General features: G+C 31.2%; 1 protein-coding gene across 1 annotated transcript in view; it reads right to left on the bottom strand.

Annotated features, from left to right (window-relative positions):
- PCDH10 (protocadherin 10) overlaps positions 1 to 16,433 on the bottom strand; it is a 42,631-nt gene that overhangs the window by 11,616 nt on the left and 14,582 nt on the right. The gene's annotated exons all lie outside the window — the stretch shown is intronic.

Below are 16,433 nucleotides of genomic sequence, written 5' to 3'. Positions count from 1 at the left end.
GATGAGTAAGAGACGGTCATGCAGATGAATGGAGAGAAAAGCGGGTTTTCAGATGAGAGAGGATGCCAGAAGAACAGAATGTCTAAACACACAAGGGATTAAGAAAAAGTATCCATGAAGAAGCTGACCAATCATTAAATGATGTGAAACAGACATGTAGGCAGAGCTTAAGTATAAAAGTCTTTAAAAACTAGAATAAATATGGAGGTTACTGTGGCTCCAATAGAGAGCCTCAAAGATGTGTTAAGAGGAGAACATGAGTCAAATGTTTTGGAGAAATAGTCTAATTAGTTAATATTTATAGCTGGATAGTAAAGGAGAGGAGTCCTCATTGCTTTTGGTAAGCTAGTTAGAAAGGACTGGATTTGAGGAATACAAAGTAAATGCCTGCTTTCTCACAGAGCACAGTGGGAGAACAGGGGGTTAATACTTTCCATATCTGGAAGTAAGTTTGCATTCCATTACTCTAAATCTTCAAAATGTAACAAAACACTGCACTCACAAAGACTGCCTGAATACTGATTCTAAGGATGACTGTGAAAGGAAAAAAGTGATGAAATGAGATGCTCAAAGAAGGGATTCCATGCCACTGTCTCAAGCCTCGGGTATTTCCCACAGCAACAAAACCTAGGAACCTATAGAAGGGTACAGGATTTTTTTCCCATAACATTTAATGAAGAAAAAATAAGGCACATAATGATCACAGACTAATACTGAATTCACTTTATAACCGTGAGACTGAAACTTTTTAAAATAAATAATTGCTTCTAGGTTTCTTCTTTCATAGAGAGACATTTATGTCTCTCTATGATGTCTCTTACCCTAGGAAGTAAACCTTACCCTAGAAAGATCTGGTCTGCAACTCACAGAATTAGTAAAGACATATGGATAATTTGAATTACGGCATTTCAAATAACATACTTTAAGTGATTAAAAGTAACATACATTTGATTAAATCTCTCCTATGCAAAAATAACCCCTGCTACATTTCAATTTAACAATATTTTAAGTTATCATCTTTCCTCATGTCTACTTTTTGCTTCCAAAATTTTTAATTTAAAAAAAAAAAAAAAAAAAAGGCCGGGCAGGGTGGCTCATATCTGTAATCCCAGCACTTTGGGAGGCCAAGGCAAGTTGATCACCTGAAGTTGGGAGTTCGAGACCAGCCTGACCAACATGGAGAAACCTCATCTCTATTAAAAATACAAAATTAGCCATTTGTGGTTGCACATGCCTGTAATCCCAGGTACTTGGGAGGCTGAGGCAGGAGAATCACTTGAACCCGGGAGGCAGAGGTTGCAGTGAGCCAAGAGCACGATATTGCACTCTAGCCTGGGCAACAAGAACGAAAAAAAAAAAAAGAAAGGACACTGGCTTTTTGTGCCGTCTCAATAAATGTTAGCTACTATTACTATTGGTACTATTACTCAAAACGTGTCTTGGTCTATCCAAAACAACTTTTAAATCTTAACCTTCACTATACCTCTGGAAATATCTGATAGATTGGACAAGTTAGAAGATTTACTTCTCCATATTTATTATTTGCCCTCTAATTCCACATTTTGGTGCATGCACTTTCCTGCTGCTAGAATACCCTTGGTCTCTATCCATTAAAAATCACACAGATAGTGCTTGAATAGTGGCCCCAAAGTGAGTTCTACACATTCTTCCTTGATTACACTGTAAAGAGTCTTTCTCAAAGATAACCAAAGATATTTTATTCTAATAAATTAAATATCATGTTCCTCCGTAAATGAGATGATAAACTTAACATAGACTCATTGAAAACTAGTGCATTTTGATAAGAGGAAAATGCTTAATTGCAGGTGACTATAGTAATTATATTCACAAGCCTATTAGATTAAAAAACAATTACATTTATTTAATATTTAACTTCTTCCACAGCTAGAAACAGCAATATTAAATGCAAAAGCCTTATCACTGTATAAAAAATGAGAAATTTTTTCTTTTCATATGAGAAATAAACATAAATGAGAATGATTCTGAAATGAAATTGGCACTAAAACTTAGTTGTTAGATATCTTGTTATTTGGGCAAAATAGTGATATATATGCAAAACTGATGTAGAAGTTAGAAGACAGAAACACATAGAATAAAAAAACATGAGAATTACACAGAGAGCCCAATGAATAAACTACAAGCTGAAACTAAAGTTTGGGTGGTTTTTTAGGTGTTTTTTTCAAAGGGGTTTGTGACACTATTTGTTAGTTCTGTATCACATTGAAAGACAAAGATACAAAAATATAAATAGAAAGCTGATTGAGAGAATCAGGTTTACCAGATAATAATATTTTGGTGAAGAACAAAGGAGGCAAAAGTATCTCTAGGCTTTTATGTGTTCAAATACTGATCTGTGACAGATATAGATATATTTGCTATATGTTACAGAAAGACATGGTTTTCCGTATTAACAGATGACTTTCATTTACTTTGAGCATTTTAGGGCATCTGTGTCTTTTACACAGGGCTATCAGGACACAATAGGATAACAATATCTTGTATAAGGCTAGAATTTGCACCAATGTGCCAATACAATTCTCTAAACATAGACGAGTCAAATTCTATATGGACATTGATTTTCATCATTTTAATTTCTTTTTGCCTGAGCAAATAGAAATCCTTTTTCTACAATTATCAAATATAATATGCTACTTCCTATACTGAAATAAAAATCTGTTGCTTGTATTCTTCAGATGATTTTCACTGTTGTACATAGCAAAGTATCTTTACTTATTATAAGTATACAAGTTAAGTAAAATAATGAGAATATGAAATTTTAAAAGTTATAATCATGCTTTGTGATTAACACATGAAACAAATGAAGCTTAACCTTTGCTGAGTATTATGTATTTAGTTCTATAATATCTGTTCCATTGGTTTCTTGGATGGAACAGGAAAATAAGGAGACTGTACTTTTAAAATATGTATTATGTGAAAGAATATATATACTGCAGATGTAAAATAGTGATATATAGTGAAAAGAATATTTGGAGTCTGATTTTTCTCTGGGAGTAAAAGAGAGCATAATTAGTTCTATTTAAGCCCAGAATTGTAATTTTGTCCATACACAGACTGATGTCATTGTTCCAATTTTAACTGAATATATGGTTGCCTTGAACACTTAATGAGTGCTTCTTTTGGGCAGGCACTCACTGCTTTAAACATGTTAAATAATTTAATTTCCACAATGAGCTTTGGAGGAACTATGTCACAGATGCAGAAAAGGAATTATAGGAAGGTTAAAGAAATTAGAGAGGTCCCACAGATAGTAGCTGGCTGGGTCAGTAGTTGAAACCTGGCTGACTGACCCCATAACTGGTGCTCTTCGCCACATTGCTTCTCTGATGTGAGAACATGTACAAAGGTCACTCATAAATCCATAGTATGCTATAAGTTCAATGGAATTAAAAGCATACTTGGAGAGCAAAATAAAAAATGATATCTTCTAAAATTAAAAGTTCCAAGCTATAAAAATGGTAAAATTTGTGATGCTTATGGAAAAACTGTTCTGAAATCAATAAGAACAGGGTATGTTTCAAGCATGTATTTACTTAGTATACCACATCCAACCAGGTGAGCAGGTTGTGCTTCAGGCACATTTTAAAGCTGAAAACTTTTCAGGAGTAATCCAATATGCCTAAGGCTGGTTTATTCATTGCTAAAAATCTCAAAGGAAGACTGTTGATTTGCATGAGGTTTAGGGAAGGGCAGGAGGATACAATAATTCAAAATACTTTTGCATTTTTTCGTGTTTTGCATTTTTCAATGTTTCTAGGATGACCCAGAGCATATCACACTGAGAAAACCTCATTGGAATATTTTTATTTGTGCAGTAGGTACAGATCACTTAACATCAAGCAAGGATGCATTGGGCTATGTGTGGTCAATAGTAATTAAGTTGATCTAATTACCTTTACATTATCAATCAGAGTTCTGATAGTATTTATTTTTATTTTTCCTGTGGAGAGCTCTTAAGAGTATTTCAGTTTATTTGACTATTATATTGGTATTTTAAATTAAAATATTAATCTTATTTCCATATATCAGCCTGTGATGAGTTCATGAAACATAAGCATTTTCCTATACTTCAGGCCACGAGAGAACATTTATATAATCTAGTTCCAGGCCAAACAAAACTGAAGACCACTGTGCTTGGAATACAGTTGTGACCAACAATGAGTTTTCTTGAATGTGGGTCACACTGTTCTTGTCAGTAGCTTGGGAAGACTTGCTTAAAGCAGCTGGTTAAAAAGTGTTTATTTACAGTTTTAAATTGTTATGGTGCTTCTTTACAATAAATAATACCACTAAAAATATTAGGGCCAATTGATGTCCCTTTGAAATTAGAGAGGAAAGTAAGTTAAAGGAGAAGAAACTTAAAACATTAGAAAAAAGAACACAGACTTAAAATTAACTTCAAAACAATACAATGTGCCTTTGTAACTACTTTAGATGTTTCCTTGAAAAAAAAAAAAAAGGTAATCTTTCTCTATATTGGATATATAAGCACACTTTTTATAAGCATTATGAAAACAATTTCTACAAAAATTACTACAAAGAGTGATTTACATTATCAAGGAATATATTACTAGATTTCAAGCTCAATTTTAACTGTGAGAGGCAAATATCAAATTATTTAACGTTAAGTATTTGCTAAAAATAATTCTAATATAAGCCTGAATGTTTAATTTTTGTAATAATTTCAATAGGCATTAATATTATGTTGTCATAACTTGAGAAATAATTATCTTCACACCACTACATAATATAACTTAAAATTATAGATTTCCTCAATCATTAGCTTAATTCAAGCTCTAAGAAGTTAGAATTCACTCCAATCCATCAAAAAAGGCATTTCTGCATTGTCTAATACCAGTCATTTTGCCTATATAAAATTAAGTATATTTCTATAATAATATAAAATATTTATAAATTGATTCTAAAATTATTTACTATAGCCTATTCACAGGACTTACTGTGATCCTTGACAGAAGAGAACTGTCACCTTGTAACAATTTACAAAAGTGATATCTTTATTTTGTCTTATTTCATTTACTCATGCCTATAAAATGGACACTCAGTAGCTAATTACTTCTGTTATTACTAAATTTAGTATTAATGTTTAGCCAACGTAAGTTTTCCATTTTATTATTTTCTCTTTCCTTTTATTTTTCTGAAATGTATGACTAATTCATGCTTCCACATTACCAAGTTAGGCTATATTATAATTTAATCTCCAAACATCAACTCCAGATAGAATAATTGTATATGGCATATAAGACCTGCTTGCTATATCTTCCAAAGTGATGAAGAAAGCATGTATTCCTTCTAGGTTTAAGGGTAGCAGGCAATTATGGCTTTGAATGATTAATAAGGGGTGTTTCCTTTTTATTTAATTGTCAGTCGTTCTATACTAACTGCCACCATGGATTGCCTTAAACTTCAATAGAGGATGATGTGACACCGAAAGTGAAAATTCTCATTATAAGAGAAATAAGCCAATGTAGTAAAGAGAAGACTCCATATTAGACAAGGTTAAGATATTTTTCATCTAGAGTCAACTGACTTTGTTGTACAATAATAGCTTAATGTGTAAACTATTATTACATACAATATGAAGTTTTAAACCTGCGAGTTATGATGCATACTTTTTAATATACACAATCTATGGTATTTATTACATCTGTACATATTTGACATTTCCATACTCAACATTTATACTCTGTGCATCTCCCTAAATCTCGTTCTAAAATTACAATATCTTAATTTTTGTTTCTGGACATTTCATTCTCCATTGCAATTCAACATGTGAGATAAGAAAAAAAAAAAAAAGACTTTAGGAAACTAAATTTTTTTCCTCTAAAAAATTCCAAAGAAAGAAAGATAAAGTCATTCCCAGAGAAACAGGAAGGGAGGGAAATGAAACCAATGCTTTTTCAATTGTCTCTTCTTCATCTTCAAGTAAATTGAACCTTTCTCTCCTTTGCCAGATGCAGATGAGGAAAGGCATTTTGTGGGGAAATACAATGCAGGGCTAGAACGTGATATTTCACCAAATCACAGATGGCATATGCATACGTATGTAGTTTACACAGCTTTCTAGGTAAAATGTTTCCATATCCCTCAGGAGCAAGAACCAATGTCAAGGTTAGGATATTTCCTGTAATGTGTAATTTAAATCTCACAGGAGCTATATAGATCCATTTCCCCCTTTTCTGCTCTCCATAAAGACAGATTAACTGATTACCATCTTATCTGCGTATCATTTGTTTAAATACTTAACATTTATTATGTCACCTCTTTACTTTTCCTCTCAATTCACAATTCCTTGAGCCATTTAAACTCTCTTCAGATATGCTGTTTCCCAAAATGTTAATCTCTTTACTCTATTTAAAATTTCCTTTAAGCATCATAGTCCACAATTTGTCACAATCTTCTAATATGTGTTCAAAGAAAAATGAAATACAAACATCTCATTTTTTCTACTCTTTTGCTAGTAGATGGTATTCAAGTTAATATATTTTAAATATTTGTTGCTATAAAAGCCATTAAGTTAACAAAGGATTACATTTCAGTCAATAAGACATGAAGACAAGCATAAAGCATTTCTGATAGACTAGCCATAAAGAGAACTCCAAAGATAGAGAAATTGTATCCAAGGAGAACACTATATTTTCCAAAATGATGAAGAAAGCATGTATCACTTCTAGGTTTAAGGGTAAGAGGCAATGTGACTTTGGATAATTAATGCTAACTAAATTGTCTTCTTTGCTCACACACTGGTATATATTAGGCTCTGCAGATGTTTTTTCCCTATATTATCAAGGAAATCACTGGCTATTAAATTTGAGTGGAACTCAAACATACTCCATTATTTCTCCAATTATATGAAGTTTAAACCCCAGAAAAACTAATTTTTGGTTACAGACTAGGATAGTAGTAATACTTCGGGTAGTAGTAACTCTAAGTGGGCAAAAGAATGGATTTCTTGAAATACTATAGTGGTAATATTTTGGCTACTGGACATATTATGTGACAATGTTTTGGTAACTATACAGGTGTACTCATTTTGTAAAAATTTCTTGAGTTATACATTTATGATTTTTGTACTTTTCTATGCGCATATTGTACCTTGATTAAAATTTTTTAAAATAAAAAAATTGCTACCTGTAAAGCTGATTTCAGTCATGAATCAAATAAATTGGAAATATAAGTAATATTAATATATGTGAGAAAATTATGGAAATTTAAATAATAAGTAGATAACCAATGATAGTAAAAAAACTTATTTTTAAGAAGAAATATTGCTCTTGTGGTTATGTTAAAAACTGTATCTTTTACAAGCAAAGTGTAAACATTAATGGATTAAATGGTAGAATACTTCTGGATTTGCTTTGAAACATCTGAATGAAGGAGCAGTTTTATCAGTGTTTGGATGAAACAAGTTTGGTCAAGAGTTGATTCTTTAAGCTGAGCAATGGAAAACCTGAAAGATTTAGTACACTATTCTCTCTACCATTGTATGCTTGAAATTATTCATCATTTAAAAATATTTAAAAATATTGCTTATGAGAATTCTTTAGATTTGTATAACATTGTCCTCTGTTGCCATTGTTTTTTTTAAAAAGATTGAGGTAAGTAAAGAATCAGGATAAAGCTATTTCATGACCTCTAATGTAATCATCTGATGTGCATTTCTAAAGAAAATAGACCTAAAATCTGTACTACCAGTGACTAACAGGGCAGTTAATTCTGGAATCAGAACTAGGCTTATTAATGGTGAAAATAATACACAAGAATTTTATCCTAATTTTTCAGGTCAGCCTCAAGTTTCCTACACATTTTCTAAGCATACAATGTCTGGCAACTGCCAAGCTGTAACATTAACTCTCGTATCTATAGACTTATTCCTACCATTCATATTAAATCTACCTGTGAAACATTTAAGCTTACATACACCATCAGCTGTATATCATCATGACAAATTTATTATATCTATTTTGTCTACTGTTGCCATTGTTGACTCAGAACTTTCTACTATGTTTTGCACTTTAAGAAACAAACCCATATCTTTTATTGGAAGAGGCGAGCTCCTCTATCTTGACTATTTCTGTATCCAAGGTGATTCAGAATTTAATCCAGAAAATATATATTTAATATTGATTTTAGTTATGTGTTACTTCTATGTTTATGTCTTGTTTAAAGAAACTTAATTGAAAAATATGATGAAAACATTTTAAAATACGTTTTTATGGAATAAAGTGGTAATTTTCAGCCCAAATATAGTGACTGACATATAGATGTGCCTTAAAACACTTGGTGATAAACTAAAGCTAATTTTCTAGTTTGCGTAAAATATATGATGAATATCAAACACAGGTAATATTGGAATCTAGTGTAAGATTCAGGCCAATCTTAAGGTGGGGAAAACCACCTACTGACTACAACATTTTTACTAGCAGTTAAAAATACTGCCTTTCTCATAATACATAAACACTAGTACCAGAAACCTGTTTCATCTACAGTGTCATAGTTTATTTTGCCATACTTAAGCACTGTAAACTTAACAATCAGTACCTTAAAAAAAAAATAGACTACCCAGGCGGGGTGGTTCGTGCCTCTAATCCCAACACTTTGGGAGGCCCAGGCCAGGAGATAGAGACCATCTGGGCTAACAGGATGACACCCCGTCTCTACTAAAAATACAAAAAATTAGCCGGGTGTGATGGCATGTGCCTGTAGTTCCCAGCTACTCGGGAGGCTGATGCAGGAAGATCCCTTGAACCTGGGAGGTGGAGGTTGCAGTGAGCCGAGATCGCACCACTGCACTCCAGCCTGTGTGACAGAGCGAGACTTCATCTCAAAAAAAAAAAAAAAAAAGAATACACTAAAATGCTAAAATGAATTGAATCATGTATCTGTTTCTCAACAAGCACCATATTGTCATGTTAACAGCTTCTGATAATAAAGTAGCCATTAGTTAAATACATTGACTCCTATCTCCTATGTTGCACATGATCAAAGTTTGTTCCATAGATATAATTAAAAATTAAATATAACTGATTAAAAATGTAATGATTCTATATGGGATTTAAATGTATGTGAGTGTATCCATATGACTGAATCAAGAAACTAGAACATATAAAATGAATTTATAATCCCTTATTGAATGACTTGAAGTTATCATTGATAATTCAGACTAACACTGTGTTGTATATATATACAGACATTTTATCAAAGTTAATTTCAAATATTGTCTCTTCAATCCATACAGTCAAAAGAATTGTATCTCTAAGAGAAAGGGTATGAGTAAGTGTCTTACTATTACCATACATAATGTATATACATTATGTCATATAAGGTACGAATTATAGAATCATAAATAAAATCCTGATTTTTATCTGCAAAATTTCTAGCTTATAATTTGTTTTTAATCTATGTTTTTGGTATGTAATTATGTTTTGGGAGACAAGGTTTTTGAATTTCCTACACTCTCCTCACCTAAATTGAAGTAGGTCAAGCTAATTTACAGTGACTAGGAAGTCTTATTAAAACTCAATACAAACCTAAAATATTTTGTTACACTCCAGGAAACATTAAAATGACTCACATTATGCTGAGTTTAATCTTAATTCAGTAATGTTATTTAATCTTGAACAGTGAATCTCAGAGTTCGAAACAGTTTCTAATCTTTATTATCTAAATGACACTGTCTAATTTCTATTAAAAGGACTGAAGATGACGAAGACTCACCCAAAAAATGTCTGGCACATTGAGTATTGTATAATGTTTAATGATATTTATAGGCAATTGAATTTGTAGATTCCAGACTTATTTACAATGTCTTTATAACTTAACATATTCAAATTTTGACTCATAAGTCTTCAGTATGATGAGACAGGAAAAAATTCCCAAGTAGGTATTTCTTTTCATTGAATAATTCTATTTATATTCTAATTGATAGTCTTACTTTGTTAAGCTCATATGATAGACAAATGCTTACACAGTTTTATATCAATGTACAAAATAAGAAAGAGGATGAAGGCCGCGCGCGGTGGCTCAAGCCTGTAATCCCAGCACTTTGGGAGGCCGAGAGGGGCGGATCACGAGGTCAGGAGATCGAGACTAGCCTGGCTAACACGGTGAAACCCCGTCTCTACTAAAAAAATACAAAAAACCAGCCAGGCGAGGTGGCGGGCGCCTGTAGTCCCAGCTACTGGGGAGGCTGAGGCAGGAGAATGGCGTAGACCTGGGAGGCGGAGCTTGCAGTGAGCTGAGATCCGGCCACTGCACTCCAGCCTGGGCGACAGAGCGAGACTCCGTCTCAAAAAAAAAAAAAAAAAAAAAAAAGAAAGAGGATGAAAATGATCTGTAATATAAAATGAGGTATATAATAATATTAATATGCTAAATGTTAATTCTAAGAAGTCCTAAATATGCATGAGATAAACTGCTTTGAACAGCAGTTGAAGAGTCATACTAAAGAGCTATAAAATATTGAATAAAAGTATAATTAACTTTTATCGATTATGTTTTCTCTATATGCCCTTAAATGACAATATTTTACTTAACCATTTATTTGTGAACTCAAAAACGTAATTTTAAAATGTAAATAAATAAATCCTATATGGGAATTAAATAAAGAAAAAAAGTGACTAAACTAGAGGAAAACATAAACCTCAGTTTTATAAAAAGATGAAACATGAGAGCTAACATATTAAGTTGCTAGTAAATAAAAGAAAGATGGTATTGCAGATGGGGAAGAACGGGGAGTAATCAAAACTCTAAGAGTGTTAAGAAATATGAAACAATTTAACTCTGCCTTAGGATATGAAATAAATTCTTAGAACAAATCAAAAGAAGTTTAAAATCTCAAAATCCTGAAACACTCCATAATATTTTACACAAACACACTAGTTGGGTGCATTTCAATAGCTTGAATTAGTTTAAATTCTACTTCCCCATGTAAAAATCTGTAGGTGTAGCTAACAAAGAATATAACTAATTTAAAACATTTTTTAAAAATTGGAAGAAAAGAATAAAGTTTGCTTGGAGGTATCAACAACTGCGTGTGTGCATAAATGAATGAATAAATAATGACAACATTAATGAAATTTTGCATACTTTAAAAATGCCCATTATTTCATTTTTCATCACATAATTATTTAGCATTTATAATATGCATAGCTGGATAATGAGTCGAAATATGCCAAGAGAGTAATTGTATTGGGAAGAAAAATTGTAGTAAAGCTGGAGCAGATTTTAGCAAAGTTAATAAATGGTAAGAAAGCAGTTACAAAACATAGTACTTATTATTGTATAAGTTTTGAATATTTAGAATATGAAGTTTGGGGTGAACCACAGGTCAAATTATCAAAATAAAGTCAATTCAATTGAAAGTCATTAAAATGGCACTTTTAAATATTGCAGATAATTATAAAGATAACTATACTGATAAAAGAAACTATGAAATTGTTCTTTAACTAGGGGAATAGAAATTTCTTGCATGCTGACTAGTTTCAAATTACCCACAGGCACAAATTTTAAATGACTTGAAATAAGTCACAGAGAAGTACTGATGTCTGAGTAAGTAAAAAAAAAATTGCTTACAGAAATGACCAGATATTTATATATAAAAAACTGCTGTGTTTCATATCTGCACCTCAGAAGGATTTTCATAGCTTTCACTTTAAATTGTACTAGCTGAGATAGACCACTATACAACAATTAAAGAAAAAGAAACAAAATACAATATCTCATGTATCTAGTGTTACAGAGAAGTTCCCACCAACTGCTGCATCAGTTAGTTAACTGGAGGAATGACACGAACTATGAATAGATGACCATTTTTCAGAGAAGTAGAATATAAAAAATTCACCAAATACAATAAAATAAATAATATTTTAAAATAGTATAAAATATAATAAAATTCAGATAGAGAAAATGAACAGAGTTAATTTTTTTTTTTTTTTTTCTGATGCCTAGTTATCATTTGTTTCCTATTCCTGGAGTTGAAGTGAGTAAACTTTTTGATAATGACAGATTTATTCATAATTCCTGGATAAAGGGATTTAATGATAAAATAGAATGACTAGTATATTTCTAAGACCATAAAACTGTCCCAAAGAAATAAACTGAAAAAGTGAGAAAATTAGGTTCATCAATCTGTATGTATATAAAAGAGTAAAAGAACAACAAAAAGAACCCACCCTCAGAGTACACATAGTAGCACAACATGGAGGAAAACTAATCAGAAATTAACACATCAAGTAAAAAAGAAAAAATCCTGAAAGAGAGGTCCGTTCATTTAGTGGTGTATGGGCCTATATGAAAGCAAGGCCTTCTATAAAAATATTTATTTTTGGACTTTAACATTGGATAGTGACACCATATTTATGACATTAGAGGAAAATACAAATCCTAGAGAAAGCACTATACAGAGGTACATAAGTATGAGGGTAATGTGTATCAATAAGAAAAATTATTTTATTTTGAATTCTGTGTATGCTCTTACTGCACTACTGAGTTCAACAAATTATGAAAACTCACAGAAGGCAGGCTGAGATAATGAAGGGATTGGAAGAAATGTTACTAAACAAAACATGTTCTCCAATTTCAATCAACTAAAATCTTGAAGTGCACATAGACATAATATAGATACCTAAAATTTTCCCCCATTTAAAGTTTATTGATAAAAGGTCTAGATAAAGGTTTAGCAGTATTTTAAATGAACTGTTTTAGAAATTTATTTTCTAAATCATGATATGGGTGTGTCAAGTTGAAATTTCAAGAAGGTTAACAAGTTGGCAAAAATAAAATTAGGTCAGGAGACAACCAGAATGACTTTTAGTATACTTGGACTAGTCCGAATGTTGTATAAGATGAAGACAGGATGTGCCATGAAAATAAATTGTTCCCTTTAGACTCTAGAAAGCTCCATTGATTCAGAAATGTAGTCATTATGATGCAGTTTTTTTCACTTCATTCAGTCCAATTTATCATTGTATGACACTTAAAGAAATATTTTCATGAGTATATTCTGATGTAATTGTATTGAGCATCTTATGATTGTCTTCAATTTTTAGGAATTAATTATGTTTATTGGCAAGAATCAACAAGTATCCAAATAACAAATACTTATGCCTTTATTACTGTATAGTTCAGGCTGATAGGAATTTAATTTCATGTTCATTTACTGACAAAAATCTTAAGAGATGGTGTTCAAAGTATAAAGCCAAAATCATAAGCAGGAATGACTATACAAATATTAAAGTGTTTTAACTAGTAGGGTTTTCTGAAATTATACTAATAATATAACTTTTGTCAATTACATTATTGACTTTACATTCATTTTATATTTTTATTTATGGAGATTATCCAGATGGTTTTACACATTACTTATTGTGTCATTTGAAAGAATGAATTATTTTAAGTAAGATGTCTAGGATTCTAAACAAATCCTTAAAGTTTTCATGATAAAAATGCAATGTTATTTTAAAACTCCAGAAAATATTTTCTTTCATTTTAACATGACTATTTAAAGTGCTGCAGGTAATTATTAATTTTAATTAAAAATGAAAGTGGTATTTTAGTGTTTTTAATTACGCTAATGAAAATTAAAGGTAAAGTAAAACTGAAATTTATTAACGTTTTAAGGTAAATGTAAATATGGCATTTCTGAATATATGGCCATGTTCTACATGTTTAAATTTATTTATGCAATCTTTGAGTGTATCCCTTTGCTCCATATCAACTTAGCAAACTATAACATTATAACAAAAATAAGAGAAAACAAGCTCAGAAAGTGCTCATGAATAATTTAGCAAGTATTGAAAGATGTGTTCAAAATTATTCCTGATTTTTAAAAGTCTCATTTTATTAAATATATCATTTATGCCCTTCATGTGTCTTTTGTTAATACATTAAAATAAAAAGAAACATAACTGTAAGCATATTTTTAAGAACATGAAGTACATTACTTAATGTTTGCATCCACTTATTTTTGTGTAAAAATTGTTTTCTTGCAGTTTTTAGTTTTAACTTTAGCAATCGGAGGTATAGAAATCAAAAGTTATTTGTATTGACAATGATCTCTTTTGTAATTTTAAGCATATCGTCATTTCCTTGTCATTATTGTAGAATTGACAGTGACAGTTTCACTAGGCTTTTCAGAGCTTTACACAAACATAACTAAATATACTGCTATTTTTCCTAACATTAAAATGTACATTATATTCATTATGAAACTGCATATTTAGCAAAAAAACCCTACAACTTTAATAATTATTAAAATATTCTGATTAAAAGCAAGTAATCAGTGCCAATTTTTAGCTTTTTTAATTATGTAAGGGACTTGCTTTTAGACTTCAAAGATGACACTATTTCTATTCTGAATGAAAAAGAACACAAGTATCAATAACTGTCACCATATGAATTTGTGCGGCAAAATGGTCAGGAGTAGTCTTGTTTTAGAGTTTATATTATCAGACTAACCATAAATTTTTTATGATTATTAAGTCAGAGCCATGGTGTAATTTTAAATATAATTGGATGACTCTAAGATGACATTAAATACTAAAAGTTAAATAAAAAAAAAAGTCTAGACATGATTAAAGTTGTATGAAGAACTAAGAAGAGTAGAAGTGAAAACAACAAAATAGCTATTCTTCTGCAAATTTTCCACCCTGGGTCACACGTCAACCCAAACCCTAAATTTTGAGCAGTGTGAACTGGCTAAAACAGATTAGGGGGAAAACAAAACAAAACAAAAAAAAAAACAAACAAAAAAAGCAAAACAAACAAAAAAAACTACTATTAAAAACTAACTCATTCCAACATACATACATATATATATGTATATATATATGTTGAATATATATATGAATAATGTGCAAATAATTAAAAATTTCCTGGTGAAATAATAGATGCATTGTTTTGATTTTTAGCAACACACATAAATGTTAATAAATTTCATAATCCCTGAATGGGATTTCTAAATGAAATACCAGATTCTTAAGAAATAGAAAAATTTGTATTAAATATATATGCAGCATTAATATTTTAATAATAAAAAATTGCTTCCAATAGTCTTATTAATAAAAAAATCTAGTCAGTAAAGAAAAGACATTTGTAGATGTTTAAAATTCCAGGTCGTCGGCCGGGGGCGGTGGCTTAAGCCTGTAATCCCAGCACTTTAGGAGGCCGAGACGGGCGGATCACAAGGTCACGAGATCGAGACCATCCTGGCTAACATGGTGAAAACCCGTCTCTACTAAAAAATACAAAAAAACTAGCCGGGCTAGGTGGCGGGAGCCTGTTGTCCCAGCTACTCGGGAGGCTGAGGCAGGAGAATGGTGTAAACCCGGAAGGCAGAGCTTGCAGTGAGCTGAGATCCGGCCACTGCACTCCAGCCTGGGTGACAGAACGAGACTCCGTCTCAAAAAAAAAAAAAAAAAAAAATTCCAGGTCTATATGTAAGTGTAATTTCACCAAGAGCACTAAGAGCAAAAGAGAGCAAGTTGATTTTCCCACTATATTTGAAGTAGATTTACCTGTTATTATATGGTAAAAGCAAATATTGTATTTATTTAAAAATACAAATTTTTATTAATCTGAATCATATAGCCTTCACTTTTTGCCTTGAAATTATTAATAATGTATTTCTTTAATGTATATTCTTAGTTTAAGTGAAACAGTAGTTAAATTCACTATTTAAAATTTGGAAAAGTTTTTACTTTTAATAATAAATATAATTTTGAGTCCAGAATTCAATTTCAGAGGCAAAGACAGCATCATGTTCCTCACTTACTAAAATTTGGTTTTAGGCTACTTTATTTCCCTATCATGTGTGGATTTGTGAGTTAAACTAAAGACATTAGCATCCAAATTGTATTTCAGACATCTCAATATTTCCTGTCTTTAAGTATTTGTTCTCTCTTTGTATAACTTTAAAAAATAAAGCAAAACAAATGATTTTTTGGTTCTGAAGTGCTAAAGTGGTACATCACGCTGGGGTATTTGTGGTTCTGAGTAATTTGAAAAGCTGAAAACAATCTTTCATAAAACACCCCCTGACTATTGTTGTCACCACAATGTATGCATCTAATAAAAGACCATTCCTTTAAGCATATAACACTTGTCTATTTGCATTATCTCTGTCCAGATTAGTAGCCACAACCTCAATGCATTCAATCTTTGCTTTTCACATTATACATCATAAGGGCTAAAATAAATATTCTTCTTTTCTTTTTCCTTTAGGTTTTTAAAAACACTTTTACTTTTCCATTTCATCGATCATAAACGAAATGATATATCTACAATCTGTCTCATCTTTTGTTTCTAGCTTATAAATTCCACAGTTATTTTTGTAGTAGATGAAAGAAAACATTATGTAGGATGGATCTGCTATACAA

This window comes from Mandrillus leucophaeus, unplaced genomic scaffold (assembly GCF_000951045.1).
Source record: "Mandrillus leucophaeus isolate KB7577 unplaced genomic scaffold, Mleu.le_1.0 Scaffold642, whole genome shotgun sequence".
In the NCBI taxonomy this organism is placed as follows: Eukaryota; Metazoa; Chordata; class Mammalia; order Primates; family Cercopithecidae; genus Mandrillus; species Mandrillus leucophaeus.
This window is presented reverse-complemented; position numbering and strand designations above follow the sequence as displayed.